Source organism: Sturnira hondurensis, unplaced genomic scaffold (genome assembly GCF_014824575.4).
Source record: "Sturnira hondurensis isolate 20B ecotype Veracruz unplaced genomic scaffold, ASM1482457v3 Scaffold0000982, whole genome shotgun sequence".
In the NCBI taxonomy this organism is placed as follows: Eukaryota; Metazoa; Chordata; class Mammalia; order Chiroptera; family Phyllostomidae; genus Sturnira; species Sturnira hondurensis.
Window position 1 is genome coordinate 1 of NW_028073613.1, and position 17,393 is coordinate 17,393.

Sequence of the window (17,393 nt, forward strand, 5' to 3'; positions counted from 1 at the left end):
ACTTCACCACTAGACAGCTGGGGTGCCGGTTTCCTTTCTTTTCCTTTCCTTTTCTTCTTTCTTTCTTTCATTCTCTCTCTTTTTTCCCTTCCTTCCTACCTTCCTTCCTTGTTTAATTTCACTCTGGATATTATCAAACATATACAAGTAGATTTTGTATACGAAATTACAAACAATATCCAGGTTCACTGCAGCAAAGCAGTGTTCCTGGAACATTAGCTTGCATCAGAATCAGCCAAAGGGCTTTTTAAAAGACAGATTGCTCACCTCCACATCTTTTAAGTCTCATCTTTAAAATCTGGGGTGCAGCCCAGAGCTTGCTTTTCTGACAGGTTCCCTGGTGATGCAGGTGCTGGTGGTGGGAGACCTCATTTTGACAACCACTGTACAAGAGAGAATAGTGAAGGAGCCTCCAATTAGCAATCGCCCAAATGCAACCACGAACAACTCACAGCCAATCTCATTTCATATGTATTTTCTTGTTGCCCTTTCTTCCAGATTTTCCAAAAATCACCTTATGTTATGACGGTAAATATTTCAATGCATAACTCTAAAATATGAGCTATCCATTCTCCTCGATGTTTTCGTTTCCAAGCGCACAACGTTGGTGGTCTGGTTTCAGTTTTTGCATGTGCCAGTCCAGTTTTCCCAACACCATTTATTGAAGTGACTGCTTTTACTCCATCGTATTCTTTTGCCTCCTCTGCCAAATATTAATGGATGATAAAGGCGTGGGATGATTTCTGGGCTCTCCGTCTGTTCCGCTGATCTATATGCCTTTCCTTGTGCCAGTGCCAGGCTGTTTTGATTACAGTGGCCTTATAATACAGTTGATACCAGGCATTGCGGTCCCTCCAACTTTGTTCTTCTTCCTCAAGATTGCCGAGGCTATTCGGGGTCATTTTGGGTTCCACACAAATTTTTGGAATATTTGCTCTAGGTCTGTGAAGTGTGCCATTGGTATTTTAATAGCAATTGCATTGAATGTATAGACTGCTTCCGGCAGTATGGACATTTCGATGATGGTGATTCTTCCAATCCATGAACACAGTATGTGCTTCCACTTGTTTGTGTCCTCTTCTATGCCTTTCCTCACTGTGACACACCACATTAACACACGAAGGGGAAGAAAACCACAGCATCTCAGTTGATGCGGGAAAAGAGTTTGAGAAAATTTACAGCCACTCATGATAAAAAAAAAAAACCATCAACAAAGAAAGAATGGAAAGAAGCTTCCTCAACATAATTAAAGCCATATACAGACATCACACTCAATGGTGAAATGCTGAAAACTTTTCTTCAATGATCAGGAATAAGATAAGGGCGACTACTTTTACCATTTCTATTCAGCATTGTACTAGAAGCCTTAACCAGAGCCCGTTGGTAAGGGGGCGGGGGGGGGAGAGGAGAAGGCATCCAAATTGCAAAGAAAGAAGCAAAATTATATCTGTTTACGGGTGACATTCTCTTACACAGAGAAAATGCCAAAGATTCAGAATCTGAAAGTGTTGGAACTCTTCAGAAAGCTTCTAAGATACAGATCAACAGACAATAATCATTACACTTCTGTACACTAACAATGAACAATCCATTAAGAAAATTATGAAACAATTGCAGCTACATCAAAAAGAATAAAGTATTTAGGAATAAGCTTAATCAAGGAGATGAAAGACTTGTGCAATGAGAACAGCAAGACATTGCTGGAAGAAATCAAAGGAGACACAAATTAGTGGAAAGACATCTCGTGCTCTTGGATCGGAAGACTTCATATTATTAACATGGCAGTCCTACCCCAGAGTGATCTAAAGTTTCGGCACAATGCCCGTCAAATTCCCAAATGACATTAATTTTGGTGGAAATTTTTCTTAAAATCCTAAAATGTATATAGAATCTCAAGGGACCCACAGTAGCCCAAACAACCTTGAAAAGAAAAAAGAGGACAGGGTTGGAGGACCCACACTTCCAGATTTCAAAGTCTACTGACTGCAAAGCTACAGTATTCAAAAGAGTGTAATATTGGCATAAAGCCGAGCATAGAGAGACCAATGGGATAGAATAGAGACGTCAGAAAATAAATCCTCGCGTATGTGGTCAAATGACTTTTGACAAGGCCACCGACACCTCTCATTGCGGAAAGGACAGTCCTTCCAACCAATGGTGCTGGGAAAGCTTGATCTTCCCACGGCAAACAGTGAGGTTGGAGACATTCCATACACTGTTACAAAAATTAACCCAAAGTGGAGATCAAGGACCAAGACCTAAGTGCTAAAATGACAAAATTCAGAAGAGAACAGAAGAGAAAAGCTCCAGGACATTAGATTTGGCAATGATTTCTTGGACATGACATCAAAAGCATATGCAACAAAGAGAGGAAAAATTAGATAAGTTAAACTTCATCAACATTTAAAACTTTGGGGCATTAAATGACGCTGTTAAGACAGTAGAAAAGCAGCCCACAGAATGGGAGAAAATATTTGCAGATCATGTGTCTTTTAAGTGATTAGCATCCCGAATATACAAACAACTCCTACTACTCAAAAATGAGTAAAAAAAAAAAAAAACAACCTAATTCAAAAATCAGCCAGGGGCTTCAGTAGCCATTTCTGCAAAGAAGGTATACAAACGGCTGTTAAGCACGTGAAAAGGTACTCAACATAACTAGTCACTGGGCTAAATGAAAACCAAAACCACAATGAGATATCACTTCACATGCATCTAAGTGGCTATTATTTTTTTAAAGAAAAAGAAAATCAGAATATAACAAGTATTTTCTAAGATGTAGAAAGTGGGAACCCAGGTGCCCATCGGTGGATGAAAGGATAAATAAAATGTGGTACAATGCACTATTATTCAGGCTTTAAAAAGAAAGAAATTCTGATGTATGCCACAACACGGATGAACCTTGAAGACATTATGCTAAACGAATGAGCCAGAAACCAGATGACAATTATAATTATCTGAGGTACTTAGGGTAGTCAAATTCATAGAGACAGAAAGTAGAATGGTGATTGCCAGGGTTTGAGGGGAGAAAGACGTGAAAAGTTATTGTTTAATGGGTACAGGGTTTCGGGTTGGGATGATGACAAAGTTCTGGACATGGATGCTGGGATGATTTCACAACAATGTGAATGTCATTGCATTTAATACTTACTATGGTTAAAATAAGTTTTGTTATGTGTATTTTACCACAATGAAAGAGAGAGGGGCAGGGAGAGAGGGAGAGAGAGAGAAAGGAAGCTCCCTTCAGTTCCAAGGAAAATTGCTTTACACTGCCAAGAAACTTCCTATGCATCAAAGGCAAGCTTTTCTTCGGGAGAAAAGGTGGGGATTTACCAATGATAGTGCATGCTTAGAATTGTCTAATTTTCTGATAAGTACATGTAGTTAATGGCCGGCCATCTCCAAAGATTGTTTAAAAATGGTATCATATGATCTTTTAAGTTCAATTTTTTAAAATATCTTATTTATCTTTTTAGAGAGAGGAGAAGGGAAGGAGAAAGGGACAGAAGCATCAAAGTGTGGTTGCCTCTCATGTGCCCCACCCCCCCCACTGGGGACCTGGCCCGCAACCCAGGCATATGCCCCGACTGGGAACTGAACCAGCGACCCTCTGGTTCGCAGGCCCGTGCTCAATCCACTGAGCTATGCCAGCCGGGGCTTAAGTTCAATTTTTAACTCAAAAATTTTCCATAAAGAAGACTTTAGTCTTAGCAAGCTTCACTTGTAAACAATATCACACATTTAAAACAAAAATATAGTAGCGGTCCTATAGAACTTTTTCAGAGGATACAAGAGGAGAATAGAGGAATTTTATGAAGTCAGCATTACTTTTACACAAAAAATAAAAATAATTTTAAAAAGGACACTACAAAGGGAAAAAGAGCACTACAGGCCAGTATCCCTGATGAACATAAGTCTAAAATCCCCTAATGAAATTTTAAAAAATTGAATCCAGTGATACAGAAAAAGTATAATCTGTGACCATGCAAAGTGTATTCTAGGAATGCAAGACTATTTTAACATTAAAAAATGCATCAGTGCATTCTACCATATTAGGAGAAAGAAAGAAAAACCACGATTATCACAATGTATGACAGAAAAGCCATTTGATAATATAGCACATCTATTCATGATAAAAACATCTGCTAACTTAAGAACAGTTTCAACATGATAAAGTGCTTCTACCAAAAACCTGCTGCTGGCGTTATAGTTAATGGCGAAAGACTGAGAATGTTTCTCCCTAAAGATTAGGAATATGTCAAGATCTCTGCTCTTTGGATGTGTGGTCAACATTATGCTTGGGGTCCTAGCTGATAAGGCAAGAAAAAAAACCCCCTGTATTTTCTAAAGATGAGAGAGTCTATGCAGAAAATACAAAAAAGCACCCCCCCAGACCTAATAAGCAATTTAATAAGGTCAAAAGAGAGAAAGTCGATATGGAAAAGGTATTTGTTTTTAAAATTTCAGTATACTGGGAATATAGATTTGGAGATGGACTTTTTTTAATAAATCACATACAATAGCAGTAAAATAAATGAAATACCTACTGATAGTTTTAACAGTATACTTGCAGGACTTGTACATAGATAACTTTGAAATATTGCTGAGGGAAATTAAAGAAGATTTCTATCTATGGAGGTATAAATATTAAGTTCATGGACCAGAAGACTCAAAAATATTTAAGATGTCAATTCTCTGGTAAATCATCTGTGGATTTGACATATTCATAATTTAAATGAAAAGCTACTACTAAAACTTATATGGGAACACAAAGGACACAGAATAGCCTAAGCCATTTGGAAAAGAACGAAAATGGAGGACTTGCACTACCAAATTCCCTGACTTACAACAAAGGTCTGGAAATCATGACACTGTGGTATTACCATAATATTAGACCATAATATGGATCAATGGATAAAATAGAAAACTCAGCAATAAGCCTACACATATATGGTAAGTTCATTTGTGACACAGGCACTAAGAAGATTAAATCAACTAATAGTTGCCTCATGGTGCTGGAAAGAAAAAAAAAAGCATCCCCATAGGGGAAAAGAAACCACAAACTTCAGTACCTCACACTATATGCAAAAGTTAACTCAAAATGAATCGGAGCTCTAAGTGTAAATTGTAAAATTGAAAATCTTACAAGGAAACATAGGAGAAAAGTTCTGCGTCGTGAGGTTAGGCAAAGGTGCCTTGGGTAGGAAATTCATTAAAAGAGCATGTGATTTGACTTGGGGTAGTGGGCGCACGATGCAGTTATACAGAGCATGTATCATCAAAATGTATACTTGAACCCTATGTAATCTTATCACCCAATGTCACCCCGATAAAAGTAAACTTACAATATCGTAAATCACAAAGGGACACTAATTGATGGGCCCTTATTAAAATTGAAAGAAAAACAAACAAAAACTTTCGCTTCTCAAAACCCAGGGTTCAGTATCTCTGTGCAACACCATTTTCTACTCCCCTGCTGGAACCTCATGACTGACCTTGGCTTCTACTTAACCCCTAGAACAGAAACCCGGGTCTGCTTATTTTCAATTGCAAAAACTCACTTTATTGTCTTGGGCTTCTGCTTGCAAAACTCTCCCCTTCCTCTATTTCCTGGCCAACTTCTTTCTTCGCTCATTTCAGGTATGCCTCCTTTGGGAAATCTCCAAGACTCCATTCCAACTCCCAAGGCTGGGTGGCTGCACCTCCTCCGTCCTCCCATAGCCATGTAACCTTCCTTCCACCTCTCTCTGTTGCAATCATCCATTGTTTTGTGTGTGTGTGTTTTCGTGTGTGTGTGTGTTTCTTTTTTGCTTCTCTCCCACAGAATAGCTTGAAGCAGCAACAGAGACTCATTCATTTCTATAACCCCAGGCCATGGCCCAAGATAGGCTCCCAGAGAAGATCAGCCCTGTATTTTCACAGTTATGTAAAAGATGCTTTCTTAAACAACACTATTATTTTATTTTTTTTTAATTTAGATCAGAATAAATTGTTTCTTTTAAAAAAACATTTTATTTATTTATCTTTAGAGGGGAAGGGAAGGAGAGAGGGAGAGAAATATCAATGTATGGTTGCCTCTCGTGAGTCCCCTGCTGGGAACTTGCCTGCAACCCAGGCATGTGCCCTGACTGGGAATCGAACCGCGATCGTGTGGTTCGCAGGCCCGCACTCAATCCACTGAGCTACACCAGCCAGGGCTACAACACTATTATTTTAAAAACCAAACAAAAGGCTCTGAGGCCACCTACTTCCTCTTTCCCTTCCAGGTACTGTTTGCCCTTTCAAGTCAGTGGCACAGACCCTCCTAGCTCTGGGTGGTAAACAGGGGGCAAAACTAGACAGCTTCTCTTGAAACACAAGAGTCAAAGGTGGGATTTTATATAGCAGGAATAGGCAACAACGAGCTCTCGCCTCACTTGTTCTGCTTTCCCCTCAGCCCAGCACAGGCCTGTGCCCTCTGTCCTTCACATTTTCCAAGCCCTCCAGGCTCCAAACCACCTGTCCACTATCTGCCAGATGCTGACTGTCTCACAGACGTGGCATCTCACATAACCCTCTGAGAGGAGAAACTCCGGTGTTGGTTTGGACTGTGGATGCCATCATCACCCGGCCCACCCTCTTTGCTTTGATAACCCATTTGGACCCATTCCTGTCTATGGCATCCCCACCAAATGACAACTCACCATCTGCATGAACACCTCTGCTTTGTTGCTCTTGTCGTTCAGCAAGCGGACACCTGGTTTGAGCCTGCTGGGAGGTTCAGAGGAAAGAAGAGAAACAAAGGAAAGGAAACAAGGATAGAAGGGAGAGGGGGTGGGGGGGGAGAAGAAAAGAGAGCGACTGGAGGGGTGGGAGTAAGGTACAGAGGAGCAGAAAGGATGTCCAACACCAGAAATGTATCCACTGCTTCAGTAGTGTGCGCCGGGCTGTAGGAGGGAGGAAAGACAGGGCGGGGCCAAAGGAGCTGAAGAGGCGTGGAGGGGAGAGACCCTCAGCCTCTTTGCACTCAGCAGAGTGAGGAGCTTAGCTGGTGTCTTCAAGGAAGTCCCCTTGGTCACTACGGGCACATCGCACTCTCTCGGAATCATGATTTTCACTCCTTTCCTTCCACCCCCTGACCTGGTGAGTCTGATTTCTCTCTGTGGTCCTGAGATGTCAGCCCCAGGGCCCTGGGGCTGGGTCTGTAGCAGTCATTGTTGTATCCCCAGCACTTAAAACAGGGCTGGGCATGCACACAATACTTGTTGAATAAGAGAAGGAGTGTCAGGGAAGACAGGGGCGTTAGGATAAGACAACTCACTCTTTCTTTTTTCAGAACATGGAGGGCCGGGTTAAAGTCACTAAGGAAATTGTTGTTTTGTCTGACGCCACGGAGAACTCATCCAATGGCACAGGCTTGCTCAAGGGGTCTGCTGGTTCCCAAGGGTCTTGGAGGAGCTCGTTCCAGAGGGCCCTGGCATTTTTCACCAAGTCCTTCAGGTGAGAGCTTGGAGCCAGCCTCTGCCTCCCCCACTGCTCACAGCCAAGCCTACGTGCCTCCCGTTCCCTTTCCACCCAGAGAGCCCCTGGGCCAGGCCTGACTTGCCCAGGGCTCCCAAGAGTCGAGTTGTCATTCTGCTTTGCCTTCATAGGGGAGGATACCAGTCACTTGGAGACTGAGACCACGGTGCCACAGACACGGGCCAGTGAATGGCGATCAAGCCCCCTCTGCTGCCACATGCTCTTACTTCCCCAGTTTCTCGGTCGCTGGGCCTGAAATAAACATTGTACGCTGGGCTGTTTTTGCTTCGACCTTTTAACAATGTAACTTTCAACACTGACACCAGCCTCAGATGAACTGGGGCTTGTTAGTTGCGGTGCTGGTGGGGTGGGGGTGGGGTGGTGGCAGAGGGAGGGAACTACCACCTCACTCGGTCCTAGAAGGCTGTACACACTGTTTTGTGGGGCAGTGCTGCTGCTTCCTCGGTCGGTGTCGCAATAGATTTCAGCTTACCAAGACTGAGTTTTCCACAGCAGACAGCTCTGATTCCGATGGGGCTGAGGACTATAGGGATGAGGGAGGAATAGCAACTCTCTTTCCCCAACACCACACACAGGTCTTCTCATCTGAGAACAACCGGGCCATATTTTACATGGAGGGGAGGGAGGAGGGCCATGTGGAAAAAGAATCCCTGGATCCTAAGAAAATCTCTTAGGCCCTATGTGCCTAGTCAGTTCCCAGACCCCTACTCCACCACGAAACAGAACCCCTCCAACAGGCAACCTGGTCTCTAACTACACATTGTTCATTTTCATATGATGAGGGTTTTTTTTTTTCACCTCCTAAGGTGACTTGGGTATGTACTGTAGCATAATATCGGCTAGGGAAGTCTCTCCAGCGGTGGTGGGGGAGGGGGCGGGGGCGGGGGCTGAAGCACATTTATCCCTTTAACCTCAGAACACGCTGTGGCTCTGTTATGTATTATGACACCAAGAATTACCTGGCCAATGGGCGAAGGTATAGCACGTTCTCCTTCAGATCAAAGATCCTAATTACAACACAGGAACACCAAAATATTCTTTTCCCCTAACTGACATAGTCCTCCATGCAAGGCCAGGAGAGGAAAAAGTACGTGGGCAGAGCCTGCTTTGTGAATTAATTGCCCTTTAGTTATTCAAAGGTCCAGCGTCTTAAAGCACTAGTGAACCCCAGCGGAGGTGGGGTTCAGGTAGGAAACAACATGTGGGAGTCCCACAGCCCTTTTCCTACATCCCTAGAAGGCAGCCAAGGTGGCACCCATAGGTGCAGAACAGAGGAAACGTTTCACCTTAGTGTGACTTGTTTGCTTTAGATCTGGTGTCTCAGCAGCTGTTCCTCATAACCTAGGAACCAACCCCCCCCACCCCACCCCACCCCACCCCCACACACACAACATCTCTGTTCTTCTAAGCTGGGTCTTAACTCTGGCGATGCTCAGCTCCATGTTGCTGCTTCTCCAAAGGGGGCTGGGATCTCACATCTTAGGTCTCAGCCCTGTCCAAATGGAGGGAGGAGCTCCAACTCCCAGGGGCTGGGGAGCCTGTTGGGCATCCTCTCCTTCGTAGCTGCTGTCGCATCAGTCACTGGACACAACTGGAGGTGCCGGAGAGAGTCTTTCCGTGCATGTGTGTGGGCGTGCGTGTGTGTCTTAGGATGTGAATAGTTGTTGAAACAAGAAGCGATATGATGAAATCTAGTGGTCAAATACGGGGCACAACTCGGCAGCCACACCTGAAACCCAAGCGGCAGAAAGGGATTTAATGTAGTGGGGTTAGGCAACAAGGAGCCATCACCTTGGCTCCTCACCCTTGGTACACCCCCACCCTGTCCAGGGTTCCCAGATCTGACCCTAACAGCTCCCTAGACCTCTGGACCCAGAAACACATCTGCTCACTACCTGCCAGACGCTGACCGACACCCAGACACAACACTACACATCATCTCCTGAAAGGAACACCTCTGCCGTTGATTTGATCTCGGGCTTCCCTCATCCACCTCAGCCACTCTTGGCTTGGATGCACCACGTGGCCTTACCTGCCTCCCACTTTGCACAAGCCTTTGGATTCTGTAGCCTCCAAGCAGAAGATACTTTCCTTTGCCAGCCCCAGAACAATCACAGGGTATTTCCCGTGTGCCTCCCCATTTACATCCCGGTTCCCCCCGGTTCCCCCTGCCTGGGGTAACCCTGTTCCCCCCTGGCTGACCTTGGGCAAGCCCTTCCTGCTCTTTGGTCTCCGCACTTCCGGAAGCGATTGCCTGGGTTTTCAGTAAGTCGTGTTCTCTTAATTCTGTGCATCTTCGAGCCGTCTGATCCTTCTCTGGCTGTGGAGGCCTCAGAATCTGTTGAAACGTGTTAAACATGCCTCCCCCTACCGCCAGCCATGACTGGGAATGAGTGAACTTGTGCATATCAAGAGGGGCCCCATTGCCCCTTGAAGAGTCAGGTGAGGAGTCAGAGCACAGGGGACAATTGTGTGGAGAAAGGGGTCAGACAGGTCCGCAGTAGGGAAAGGAGTGGATCACCAGTTTTCCATCTTTGTTTCTGAAAATATGACCGAGCCCAAGTTCTGAGCTCTCCTCCTGTGCTTACATCCCCACCCCTGCCCCCAACTACATCATGTCACAATCTCTGCACCCAAGGGGATGGCTCAGATAGGTGAGGAAGGCACACTATTTCTCAGTAGAGGGTATGGGGTTGGCCAAATCTCCTGGCTCTTATGGTGAACAGATGACCATTGGAGTGTGAGAGCAAGCAAGAGATCAGTGTGTTTGTTTCTCCATTTGTTTGATTTTGCCTCTTCTACACTCATTCTCTCTGGTGCCATATCCCAGTAAATCCTGGGCGACCTTAGGAAGATGGCAATATTCATCCTCAGCTCTGCCTAACATTACACAGCTTTCTGCATTACGGGGGTTTTACGCGTGTTTCTTTTATTCTCCAGTCATCCAAAACAAGGTGAGTGGTGTGAGTTCTACCCTGAGGTCGCATCACCAGCAAGGGACAGAGCCAGGATCTGGTCCCTGGTCAATCCGAGGCAAGGGTCCTTCTATTACACCCGTTCAGCCTAAGCATCACTGCTCCCAGCTAGGAGCCATGGGGTCCTGATCTACTGGGTGTCACAAGCTCATCCTCTTAGGGATGGAGATTCTGTACTTGCAGTCCCACGCCCAACAAAGCTGCCCATTAAGGGAGTCAGAGGTCCTAGGTGACAGGGTCCAATGTCATCCCATACCACACACCACTGCAGAGTTACTCCTACTAATAAAATTATGGTGGTAACCCAAGGGGGAAAAGAACTGTATCTGCTGTACCCTTCACCCACTGCTCCCTGTGGCACCCCGGGGCAATTCTACAGAACTTTGGGGTGCTCCTGAGCATGCTCTGGAAACCACTGGTCTCGTGCCAAAGATGGAGTCTAATGGTGGGCCCTTCCAGCACAGTAGAACAAGTGAGTGGACCTCGTAGGGGTTCCCATCAAATCACAACAAACCTTCTGTTTTCTTACTGTATGGAGAAAGCTACATCGCACTGGGACCCCCCCCCCCCCAGTGTGGGGCCCTCAGCTTCCCAGGGTGGGCAGCTCAACCTTTCAGCCTTCCCAAGGGACAGCACCCTCTTGTGGGTCACTCCCACAACAGGCTGACCCAGCCTCCCTACACCAATTATGAAGAGGGACTTGGTTTTTCTGTGACCCCAGTGTGAGGAAATGCACTGAGATCTCACCACAGGGGGCCGGTGTGGTCTCTGCTTGTATCCATGACCCCACCAGTGAATTTTGTTCGTCACCGGCCATCTTCAGACACTCCTGCTCTCAATCACAGACAAAAGGCAGGCTGACAGAGAAACCACACCCACAGAACGCCCACTCTCTTGTGGGTTTTAAAATGTGCGCCAGAACATAGCACAAGAGAGGGTGGAGGGAAGCGGCTCGATTTGAGAGATGTTTTCCATAGCCTAGAGAGGATGGCACTGTCTTTCTTAGGTTGGAGGTGGGCCTGGGTGGGGCAGGGGGGCAAAGAGGGGCCCAAGATGACACCAGTCTCCGGCTTGAGTGACCTGTGGCCTGGGGTCACCGTGCACCCAGATACGGGTCACAGGTAGAGAAGCAGGATTCAGTGGGAGGCTGAAGATGTCAGGTCTGGAGTTGGACTCTGCTAACATTCGTGCAACCGTTGGGTTGGTGAGAAGCTACCTTAAATATGCTCACAGTGCCAAAGGAAATCAACAAAATTCTACCCCACTGGGAGTGTGAATCCATATTCTGTTTTATTTATACATGATAACACACATAATAAGTGTATCGTGTTCTGGTGTATGGTGTGAAGCTGGGACTCAAAATCAGTGGCCCTTACTCATTTGGGGCAATATGAGTGTGAAACATTGATGTGAATGAACAAAAGAGGTTGCCTCAGGCCCTGACTGGCCACTGGAGAGCCAACAGACCTATCTTTCGGGGACATCCATAAACCCCTCGTGGCACACACCATGGTGCATGACTTGGCAAGCCTTGGTTGGCCTTGGGTTACTTACTCAATAATGTCCTCTGAAGTGCCAGGCAAAACCCCGACCCTTATGAAAAGTAATGGCGACTTTTCATATTTCTTCAGAGGACAGGAACCGTGATTTTGGGGGGGGGTGGCCTTTGTAACTCTATCAGGTACGTTACCACCAGTGGGCAATTGATAATGAGCCGTAACAAGTTAGCGTTTATCTCATGGGGACTACAAGCAGCTCTGGTTTTCCTGCAGTTGACTGAATGAATAATCGGTTGGACTTGTGCTTTCTAATGTCTCCCAGCGCTGTAGAATTTACCTCATCCGTCTCCACAAGGTTCCTGAGGGATGGAGAAGGACTGATGTTGTTGCCCTTTGTCGGGGCGGGGCGGGGGGGTTGGCAGGGGGGATGAGTGCAGGGATTACAGGAATAATACCTCCTGCCTCTCAGGAGGCCTGTGAGGATAAAGTGGGGGGCCACTTCCTCAGAGAGGCAGGCACTGAACCAGGCCCAGAGCTGACACTCAGCAGGTTCCTTGAAGTCGGGCACCTTGAGGTAGGCTTTGGATCTCATTTGTCCTCCGGGCCTGCTTCTTCAGCCATTTGCCTGATAATCGTGAAGACACTAGCAATAGCTGGGAGCTTGCAGTGGGGAGGAGTGTGTGGGCTGCCGAAATGATTACTGCAGGTATATCATATCTTCTTTCCTTGGAACCCAGCTGGGGTCAGAGTATTTCTCTCAGCCGAACTCTTGAAGGGAGGGTCAGAACTGCTATTTTGGCTTTAGGGAAGGGGCCAGGAGAAGGTCAGTTACTTAGCCAAAGCCACAGTCAGTGATGGGTCTGGTCCTGGGCCCCAGATCTCCTGATTCTCACTGAAGTGTTCCTGTGCCCATCAGGCCCATTATCATGCCCCATTCTTCTGCAATATGTTGTCCTGTGGGTTTAAAGCAGGCACGTTCCTCTGAAGGTAAAAGGGGGCTAGTTTTGATGTGGACTTTATGTTCCCTCTATGCCTTGGAGGAGGCAGATGTTAAGGGGCCTTAGTGTTGGTTGACAGCCTATCATGGGCCCAACTCATTTCATAGTCTGCTTTTTCTTTTTGATTACATGTATTGGGGTGACATCGGTTCATATAATTATATAGGTTTCAAGTGTACAATTCTATGATACATCACCTGTATACTGCATAGCTTTTGAATCTTGCACACTCATTGGTCAGGATCTCAGGTTAGCATCTGGGAGCAAATCACTGCACCTTCTCAAATTCTTGTTGTCCACATTTGAAAACTGGGGTAAATATTCCCAACCTTGAACGGGCGTGGTGAATACTGAATCAAGCAGCCAGTACGCACACCCCAAGTGACAAGCGACCGTATGAGAAGACACAGGCGATGAAATGAAAAGAGAAGGGAGAGGCCCTGGCTGCTGTGGGTCAGTGGGCTGAGTGCCGGCCTGAGAACCAAAAGGTCACTGGTTCAATTCCCAGTCAGGGGACATGCCTCGGCTGTAGGCCGGGTCCCCAGCTGGGGGTGTGCGAGAGGCAACCGATCGATGTACTTCACACACATCAATGTTTCTCTCCCTCTCTTTCTCATTCCCTTCCCCCCTCTCTCAAAAAGTAAATAAATGAAATCTTTTTTCTAAGAAGAGAAGTGAGAGGCTGGGAGCAAACACGGTCTTCAAATACAACAGACCAAAGAATCGTATTTACAATATGCAGAGAACTTTGATGAAACAACTGTAAAAACACATGCCAAACAAAGTAGAAAAGTTAGCAAAAACTTGGAACAGGCTGTTTACAGAAATGCAAATGCCCAACACAAAAACGATAGGAGCTCAACACCACAAGCGACGATGGAAATTAGATACCAATGACGTTCATGTTTTCAAACTGCAAATCGACAAACATTGAAATAATTAATTATACCAAACGGGTAGCATACACTGGTGTTGTCCGTGTGAATCGGTGTAGATTCTTCAGAGAGCCACTGAGCAAGGATTAACCAACTTTAATATATCTACCTTACTGTGCATCTCCAAAGTCTCCTTTTTCCTCCTGCCACAGACCAGAACTAGAAGCACCTTGGGACAACGGATGCTTCCTAGTCCAGTGCCCTGGGGCTCAAGGTCTTAAGATGTCACGGCCTTAAGACCCATGGCAGTGCTCTAGAAAGCCTAGTTTGAGCCGGTGACACACCCTCGGGAATCCTCAAGGTCCTTTGAGGCTGAGCCCTGACTGAGCAGCTCGGCTCTCAAGAATTACAGCCAAAGGTCTCGGGGTCTCTGTGAGACGCAAGTTTCTAGATCTGTGCTTCCCTCGAATGGCCTGCCTTGGCTTCCACTACCACATGGAAGAGAAACCTGGAGCTTGATCATGCATCCCCAGCAAAGCTGGGGCTCTGCTCACTGCAAATTCAGGGGCCGATTCAGGGATTTGGCAGAGCCTTTCTGACTACAAACTGGGCTTCTTTTTATTATTTTTTAAGAGTTTATTTATTTATTCTTACAGAGAGGGGAAGGGAGGGAGAAAGAGAGGGAGAGAATCATCAATGTGTGGTAGCCCCTCAAGCCTGCAACCCAGGCCTGTGCCCTCACTGGGGATCGAACCGGCGACTCTTTGCTTCCCAGGCTGGCGCTCAGTCCACTGAGCCACACCAGCCAGGGCCACAGACTGAGCTTCTGGGTGTGAGGGGGGGAAGTACAATTGACGATTACCTGGGTTTGGCTTTCTTTCTTTCTTCCTTTTTTTTTTTAAGATTTTATTTATTTATTTATTTTTAGAGAGGAAGGAGAGAGGGAGAGAAACATCAATGCATGGTTGCCTTTTGTGCGTCCCCTGCTGGTAGTTAGCCTGCAAGGAACCGACCTGCAACCCAGGCATGTGCCCTGACTGGGAATCGAACCTCGATCCTCTGGTTCGCAGGCCCGCACTCAATCCTCTGAGCTACGCCAGCCAGGGCGGGTTTGGCTTTCTTTAGAGCTTAAAGTAAACAATGCACAAATCAGTCTTCCCTTAGGTCTTTAGGCGTATGTATTCATAAATAGAAGGATGTAAAGATCGGGAGCCATCACTCTCAGTTAGTCATTTAAGTGTCCGCGTTAATCAAAGTGAAGTGATGGGGCTGGAAGCCTGATTAGAGTGGGTTTAAAAGGGAGACGGGGAGAGAGGAACGGGGAAACAATGGTATTAGTCAACGAGGCATCTCAGTACCTGAAGGAGTGTCGGAGAATGTATCAACTGCTTGAACACAGTGTCCTCATCTACAGGATGGGATGGTGGAAATCTGGGCCAGGGAGGTGGGGGTGGAGTTCAAGGAGGGGATGTGCCCTTAGCCTCTTTACACCCAACAGAATGAAGTGCTCTACTGGCCTCTGGCAATAAGTCCTTTCAGACAGGACAGGCACGTGGCATCTCACAGGTGCTGATGGATCGACCTCATTCATCTCCACAGCATGTCTGAGGGTGTGAGAAGCACCGGCGTTGTTACCTTCTGGGGAGGATGAGTCCAGGGACTTACAGGAATGATGATAGCTTGATCAGAAAACGTGAACTTCATTGGCATCCCGCAGCTGCTGAGTCTCGACCTGGTGAATCCGATTTCCCTCTAGAATCACAGATCATCAGTTCCAGGGCTGGGACCTAGGTCTCTAGAGTTCACTGTTGTATATTATCCCCAGTGCCTGGAACTGAGCACGGTGCGCACATGGCAGGCCCTCAACAAACACTCGATGAAGGAAGGAATAGATGTCAGTGCTGGCCAGAATGAATTTTCTCTATTTTCCAGGACAGGAGTGGCTCAGCAGAAGACACTGTGCCCTTCGTGTATTTTGTCAGCACCACGGAGAACACATCCAATGTCACAGGCTTGCTCAGGGGGTCTGCTGGTTCCCAAGGGTCTTGGGGGAGCTCGTTCCAGAGGGCCCTGGCATTTTTCACCAAGTCCTTCAGGTGAGAGCTTGGAGCCAGCCTCTGCCTCCCCCACTGCTCACAGCCAAGCCTACGTGCCTCCCGTTCCCTTTCCACCCAGAGAGCCCCTGGGCCAGGCCTGACTTGCCCAGGGCTCCCAAGAGTCGAGTTGTCATTCTGCTTTGCCTTCATAGGGGAGGATACCAGTCACTTGGAGACTGAGACCACGGTGCCACAGACACGGGCCAGTGAATGGCGATCAAGCCCCCTCTGCTGCCACATGCTCTTACTTCCCCAGTTTCTCGGTCGCTGGGCCTGAAATAAACGCGACATGCTTGATTCTTTTGGCTTCATGGAATTTATTGTCCCTTTCCACACGGGCATGCACCTCCTGCACTTTATGGTTTTCCTCTTTCGGTGGGGAGGTGTCAGGGAGAGGGTGTCACTGCATGACTTAACCGTGTGAGTCTGTACTCCTGTGCCTTGGAGCAGTTTTGCTTTTTTTTTGCTCAGTCGCCATTGGAGTAAGATGATGCTTGATGGAGGCTGATCACTCCGTTGGTTTCGAACATTTCAAAAATATGGCTGTTGGGCACTGACTGACTGAGCGAGAGCGCCTGGGGCAGGGGATGTGGGCACCAGCAGAGGGACGGAGAGCTTGGGTCAGAAGGAGAGAGGTGTCACAGAACCCGAGGCTTTCTTTTAGAGGCATTAGAGCCTCTAAGGTATAAACTGACTACAAACGACCCCCACCCTACCCCTGAAAAGAGTCCCTCCAGCACCTGGCCTGTCCATCACCTCAGGTCATTTATCCCACATTTTGACACCATGTCCCTTAGTAAGCTGGTCTTGCTATGTGTTTCAGTAAAATAGCAGCAGGGGAAGAGCTGAGTCTGGTGACTGCTTCCCAGAACTGGGGAAAGCCTGGGCTTTCTGGGACTGTTGGGATCATGGCTAAGGCTATGCCAGGGGAGTGCAGCCTCCAGCCCGAGTTCGCCAGGCCCCTGAACTTGCTGCATTTGGCTCTGAGCCACACCGAGGAAACTTGGGGCGCAGGAGCTATGAGAGTCCCTCCTTTTAAAAATAATTTGTTACTGAATGTATTGGGGTGATATTGGTTCCCAAAACCATACAGGTTTCAAGTGTACAACTCAATGACACACTGCACGTCATCTGCACACTGCATCCTATGTCCATCACCCAAAGCAAAATCTCTTTCCATCCACATCTATCGCCCCTCTGCCCACTTCCACCTACCCCCAACCCCCGCCCCTCACTTTCCCTCCGGCTTTCATCACACTGTTGTCTGAGTCAACAATGGGAGATGTCTATAGATATGTAGATATGTAGATATGTAGATATAGATACAGATATATTTGGTTAAACCCTTCACACTCTTTCATCCAGCCCCTCAACCATCCTCCCCTCTGACAGCTCCCAGTCTGTTCCATGTATCCATGCCTCTGTTTCT

At 46.7% G+C, this 17,393-nt stretch overlaps 1 long non-coding RNA gene across 1 annotated transcript; it reads left to right on the forward strand.

Annotated features, from left to right (window-relative positions):
• Window positions 1-4,592: 4,592 nt before the first annotated feature.
• Window positions 4,593-6,801, forward strand: LOC118995057 (uncharacterized). The gene is made up of 3 exons (XR_005068189.1): window positions 4,593-4,854; window positions 5,641-5,921; window positions 6,267-6,801. It is a non-coding gene; the product is annotated as an uncharacterized LOC118995057 (long non-coding RNA).
• Window positions 6,802-17,393: the final 10,592 nt, after the last annotated feature.